Source organism: Euphorbia lathyris, chromosome 10 (genome assembly GCF_963576675.1).
Source record: "Euphorbia lathyris chromosome 10, ddEupLath1.1, whole genome shotgun sequence".
Classification (NCBI taxonomy): Eukaryota; Viridiplantae; Streptophyta; class Magnoliopsida; order Malpighiales; family Euphorbiaceae; genus Euphorbia; species Euphorbia lathyris.
Window position 1 is genome coordinate 26,528,354 of NC_088919.1, and position 7,220 is coordinate 26,535,573.

The window sequence follows — 7,220 nt, forward strand, 5'->3', positions numbered from 1 at the left end:
CAATTTGGACTGTGTTTGCTAACGGAATGAACTTCAAGGTATCTGTTTGCAAACTTTTAAACCACATAGTCTATGTTCGAAAATGGTCCAAACCACAAGGTTTATTTTTGTACTTTCCCCAAACATAATTAAACCTTTAAACTTTATATATTTTAAAATCAAGCATCTGATCAATTATTTTTCCATATTAATCTTTTAATCATGGTTTCTATAATGATTCGGTCTTTATTTATTTTTTCGTTGAGTTTGGGCAACACGCATCGTTAGGTTGATTCGGTCTATTGACGTGGATAAATAAGAATAAGAGTTTATTGACTAGGAAAGATAGTGAGTAAAAAGTAAAAAAAAATTATAGAAATCCTTTACAGTAGGTTTTTTCAAACTCGATCTTCTCCTATTTTATTTTGCGATTTCCAGCATTATAATCGCCAAATCGATCTTCTTCCTAACATCAATATTCGTTTTTAGGAGGTTCTTCTAATCTCGATTTCTAGCTTGAAAACGAGCTTGGAAGGACCTAGTGAAAATCGATTTCTGTAGTTTATTTTTACTTTTTACTTTCTATCCTCTAGTTAAGAAAGTTATTTTTTTCATTTGTCCTCACAGAAGTGAAAATGTCTACGCCAACATGTCGAATCCCTCAAAGGCTCGTATCGCCCAAACTCGATGGTAAAGTTCAATAAGGGCCGAATCTATAACAAAATCAATGATCAATGGCTCAATTTGAAAAAATAATTGATCAAAGGTTTGATCTTTAAAACATGTAATGTTTAGGGGCTTAATTATGGTTTTTTTTTTTGTTAAAGATTTGTCCCTAGAGACCAAATCTAATATTGTGATCTTGGAGTCCAATCCAAACACTTCAGATCCTTCATTTTTTAAGTCTAGAAGCTTGACCAATAGCTCTAGAGATATGATTATCTTCTGTTTGTTAACAGAGCTGATGAGATATCACAATCTTCCTCTACAACTTGGAGATTCACATAAAATTCTTGCACAAGTCTTGGGTAAACTATGCTCGGAAGAGCAAAGAATTTATCCCATTGCTGCTGGGTTATCCATTTACAGAAGGGCTCATCATTTTTCAGGAAGTCAGCAGAGAAGTACCTTGATTTGTGAATCAATGGGTTTTTCACCAGATGCAGTTCTGGATAGATCGTGGTAGGTGTGTATTTAACTGGGGCTTTTGGTTTTCGGTCTTTCTTCTTATGCTTCTGATGTTGCTCCTCAGTATCTTTCTCGGAGGCATTCTCCGTTAGGTTTTTGGTTTGATTTTCCTGGGATTCTACATGTTCTTCATTGTCCCCAGTTGATTGTTCATGAATTTCATTTTGTCCCTGATTCTGATGTTGAGAGGAGTCCTCATAATCAACTTCTTGTTCCTCGGGAGAGGAAGGATTGAGCTCAGAGGGGTGGAGCTCTTGTCTTTTAGAGCTGCTGGAGGAGGTTCTGTCATCTTTAGAAGACATGGTTGATTGAGAGAAAAAGCTTCGAAGAACTAAGAAAGATGAAGAACTTGATTTGCAGAAATAGAGAGAGAATAAGAGCATAAATTTCAGGCGTAGAGAGAAAAAAGGGATTTTGGCCTCTTTTTATAGGAAAAGTTAGGGCAGGTGATGGGTGTCGAAACCACCAAAAATAAATATAACTTTACTTGACCGAATATGGATTTGTAAAAAGGGTAAGTAAAGGTCGTACCCAAAGAATTAATACTGATCTAATCACAAATATAACCAAGCAATTAATAAAAAGTAAATAGGGGGAGTTTGAACAGGTTGATTTACTAAATTAGCAAAAGTAATCAAAATAGAATTTGGATTGAATGTAAAATTATATGTTGGAATTTCAGTTAAGGGATTCCTAGGCAAGGATTTCAGTTAGTCTTGATCATTGACAGAAAAGATTATTCATCCAAATCAAGTATCAGACTAGTTTGGGATATTCTTCCGTATTACTGAATTAGTTAAGTAAGACTATAACTAATCCCTAATTAACAAATAACCTCACCTCAGCGGCTAAGATTTAACCCGTTAACAGCATTATGAAATATAAGAACCTAATCTAAGCCAACCGATTCTCAGCGATATCGATTCAGAAACCTAATTAATTATTCACTTGATATGATAAAATTGAACCTTGATGTGTTAATGTCACGTGGAGGAATTTCAGATTGTCAATCTGATTTCGTCTCCGAATACATTCCAAGATTCGATTTTATGTTATCAATTACCACTTGCTTTGATTCAACTAAACAATGACTCATTGATTATATAGTTTAACCAAATAGCTGTATGTCAATTTATTCAATGAACAATCGATTATTATCATTCAAATGTAAACTAACAATTGGGATGAAATCCCTAAGCACAGTGAATAAGTAAATGATACGAATAAAGAAGAATGATAGAAGTAAAACGATCTCACAAAACTTGAAGGATCCTGCCTTTGAATTAACCCTTAACCAAAAATAAGGATTTAGCTATGGATAGCCATGAAGAACAATCTGTATCTATTTTCAAGAGAGAACAAATGATTGCTGAAAAATAAAACCTAAGAAGAACTTTTTTTCTCCAAAGCGTAAGTTCTGATATTTTTATAGAGAAAACCCCCTCCTAAAAGTTAGGTAACCAAATAATATTTATCTAAATCAACAATCTTTTCTATAATCTCAAATCCCTGATTTTCTGCCTTCTTTTTCGAGTTGGAAAAGGTCATAATCAATTTGAACATCAACAGATTCGGAGGTCCTTAGTCTTGGGCAAGACTAACTCCATTTTCGTTCCAGCTCCTTTAATTCAGCTCCAAATTCCTTTCTGGTCCAAAGTTTCTTCAATTAAGTCAAATTCTGCTCCTTTTAATCATTTGAGTCCTATGGAGGCAAATCAAACCAAAACAAGCAATAATACCCAAAATAACACCAAATTAATTAAATAACCTAGCACTAAAGTGGACATTTGGACGTTGAATTAGAGACTTATCAAAATACCCCACACTTACCCAATGCTTGTCCCCAAGCATATCAGATCATGTCATCAGCTCTTTACTCTTATGATTTCGTGTTTACCAACCTTTCTCGACCCCCCTTATAATGTAAAGAATATCAGCTATAAATTCTCAAAGCCAAGATATTATTCATGTTTAAACACACAACGTAACTACTTGAAGAATCTCAGCAATTGAGCTTTTGAGCATGTGCATAAGGTATGAATTAAAATCAACAACACCCTCACAGAAGCCACTCATTGCACTCAAGTGTTTAGGCTATGATTAGTTTTTAAGGAATCACTCATGTCGCAACCTAGAATGAAATTACCATAAGCTTGCCAATATATCAAATCTCCACCACTTAGTATGAATTCAAGACACTAAATCAAAGGGACTTAAAATAGGGTGTAACATAGACTAAGGTAAATGTTTGGAAAGGAAATGAGGAGAAAGGGAAACCGATGATAGTGGAAATGGCCAAAATGAAAACCAAAACACAATTATATACAAACTACTTACAGTTCTCAAACTTCAGAATGAATGAACGAGATGACCTTAATTAATTATAAACAAATTGAAATGAACAAACTAACAAGAATTTTTTCGTTTTTTTCTTCTTCTTTGCCTCTGGTATATTTTTTTCTTTTCTGAGGCTCCCTTTTTTTTATACTTGAAGAAGATAATACTAGAACAAGGAAGCTACGCTTTTTTTGTTTGCGAGCTAATGTCCATTTAAACATTTTTGAAGCACAACCACATATATCTAAAGGATCATTCAGTTGAATCCTCATACTTTGGCGAACTTGTGGTTAATTTGAATATGGAAATTGCTCAAAGCAACAACTAAACATAGAAATAAATGAAAGAATGTACAGACTCTGATAGCTAGAACGTCCCTAACCAAGGGACTCGAACAAAGGTGTGTCAAGAATGGGAAAAGGCTCAAATGTGACTAACTAAGGGTTGGTACTGTTATTTTTGTTAGTCTTGAGCAAGACTAAGGGTTCGAATTTTATTTGAAATGGCTAAGAAAAGAAACCTACTGCCCTATCATTTTTAATGTTTGAATACATCAGTGTGGTCTCGAAATGCATAACATGGCAAGTTCTAGAATTCCAAACTAGAATTGGATAACACTCGGAAAGAATAGAACAAAGTGTAATGTTTTTGTTCTTGCATTTAGGCTCAAAAACTTTCCAAAAATTAGGGTCAAATTGGTGTTGTTTCATTCAAACGTCTGTCATGTAATGTGAGATTAGTCAAGTGGTTCATATGTATGCTCGAGACAATTGTGCAATCCCGACCTTTTGAAATCGACAGCTTTATTCAAAACAAAGCTTAGGGGTTTCAATATTGAGTTGGCAATCTATTTTCAACCAAGTGCAAAACTGAGAGCTAGCATTGTTATTTTTAGGGACAAAACAAAGGGTGGACACCCCACACTATTGCAAACTTATTCACAATCAAAAATTGGTGTGCACCTCACACTTAGTCAAAAATCAGTTCCGACCCAAAATTTACATCAAAAATAAAAGTTTACAGCAGCACATGTAAACCAGAGCAAAGCTCCCATCACACCAATCAACACCAAACATATATATTAACATCCTATACTACTCAAGTTTCCTCCCCCACTTATAACATGCATCGTCTCGATGTAAAAAGAGAAACCATTAAGAATCTAAGGTCAGCAGTAGAATAAAAGAAAAGAGTAAGAGTTACTTCCCTATGGAGGATGGTGGGCAGAAGCTGCGGGTTGTGGTGAATTAGCGGTGGTGTGCGATTTAGGGTAGGAATGAGAGAGGGAGTGGAGGCTTGAGGGATAGAATTAGAGATTTTTTTCTTTTTGTGTTAATTGGAAAAAAATGAAAAGAAGAATGGTAAAATTGTGTTTTCACCCCCTCCTTTCAAATTTTGTTGTGCTAAACACTTTTGGCCTTTATTCTTCCATTCTTTTCTTTTCTTTCACACCTGTAAAATCAAAACCCAGAAATTTAAGTCATTTGGAGAAGATGATGGTAAATTTGGTTATTCCATATGAATTGAATAAATAAATAAATAAAAACAGAGACTGAATATAAATGACAAATGCTAGTCCTGGGCAGGACCAACACTGGGTTGCCTCCCATTAGTGTCACTAGTTAACGTCTTTGGCTAGACGGAATCGAGCTTCAAGGCTAGTCTCCAGGAACTTGTAGCTCCATAACTTCACCACTTTCAATCGGGATATTCTCATAAAATGGCGTGAGACGATGGCCATTTACTTTCTGCACTTTCCCGTTCTCCAAACGCTGAATTTCCACTGCACCATGGGGAAAGATATTAGTTACTAAGAAAGGTCCGATCCAACATGATTTTAATCTCCCTCGAAATAATTTCAACCGCGAATGATATAGTAGCACTTTCTGTCCTATTTGAAATTGTTTCTGAACTATCATGTCGTTGTGAAATTTCTTAGTCTTCATTTTGTGAATACTCGAACTCTCACAAGCTTCATTCCTTAGTTCCTCAAGATCTTGTACTTTCAGCTTCTTGAGTTTTCCTGCTTCATCAATATTCATGTTACACTGCTCAATTGCCCATAAGGCTCTGTGTTCTAATTTTGGTTCCTGCAAAACGGAAGGTAAAAGATGTTGAGTAGTGTGTGAAATTGTTTTAGCATTAGAATGCTCAGGTTCTGATTTCAGAGCTGCCATCTGTTGCATTACTTCCTGCGCATCTTCTCCAAGCTCCACGTCTTTCTCCTTTATTTTGCTGCTCACATCTAAGCTTTCTACCTGCATCTTGTCTTCCTTACATACTTCAAAAACTTGATGCGTTATTGGTTCAATAACACCTATGCCACAAACAGAAGACATTTCATTAGGAGTTTTCATGGCCTTATAAACATCAAATTGAACAATTTTACCATCAAACTCCATAGTCATTGTTCCTTTGTGAACATCGATTTTTGTCCGAGCAGTTGTTAGGAATGGTCTACCTAACAGGATTTCCGACAAATCTGAAGAGTGATCTTCATCTTCCATGTTACGACATAGAAATCAGCTGGAAAAATTAAACCATTAACCTGCACAAGAACATCTTCCAACAAACCTTCGGGATAAACTATAGACCGGTTAGCGAGTTGGATTACTACTCCTGTTTCCTCTAAAGGACCAGCATTTAAAGATGAATAAATTGATTTAGGCATGAGATTAATTGACGCTCCTAGATCAGACATTGCTCTTTTAATACTAGTATTTCTGATTTGGCAGGAAATAGCAAACATACCTCTGTCCTTGCACTTTTGTGGCATTTTTCCTTGTAGGACAGCAGATACATTCTCGCACATTGTTATCTTTTCATCCAACTTTCTTGGTTTTATTAGCGCACAATTCTTTGAGAAATTTTGCATATCGGGGTATTTGTTTTATAGCATTAAGCAAAGGAATATTTACCTCCACCTTGCGGAATGTCTCAAAAATGTCTTGCTCCTCTTTTTCTTTCTTTGATTTGGCTAAACGACTAGGGAAAGGTGGTCTAATTACCAAAGGTGTGTGTTGATTTGTGGCTTTTTCTCCAGATGACTTACCAACTGAACCTTCTGTCTCTTTTTCCGTCACCCCCTCTTTGCTTGCAGATTTCTCTGACACAGGCTGTTCTGATTCAGAAGTAGACTTAGTCTTAGGCAAGACTACTTCTTTTCCGTTGCGAAGCGAGATTGCACTCACACTCTGTCTCAGATTTGCCTCAGTTTGTGAAGGTAACTTCCCCTGGGACTATATTGCACTCAGAGTGGTCGCTATCTGACTCATTTGCTTCTCTAAATTTTGGAAGATGGCTTGAAAATTGGCATTGACCTTGCCTTGTTCTTCCTGGAATTTCAACAGGTTAGACATAACAAACTGATCATTGGAATTTGACATCATACCTGAATTTGGATCCGTTTGAACATGTCTATATTGTTGAGGTCTTTGTTGATACTGTTGGGGAATATTCGGTTGAAGCACATTATTTTGCTGCTTGTAGCTGAGGTATGGATCATACTTCCGTGGGGGCTATCCCTGATATCCAAGGACGGCGTTGATCTGTTCTGGTGTGCCTTCGTGCAATATCTCATTGATTTATTAAAATATGCGGAAAACTAGTCACTAAACGTTATTATTAGCTCAAGAATAAACTGTAATTTACCCTAAAAGATAGGGATAAAACGTCTCTATCAGTATCCAAGATGTTTTCCATAAAGTGTCCTCTGG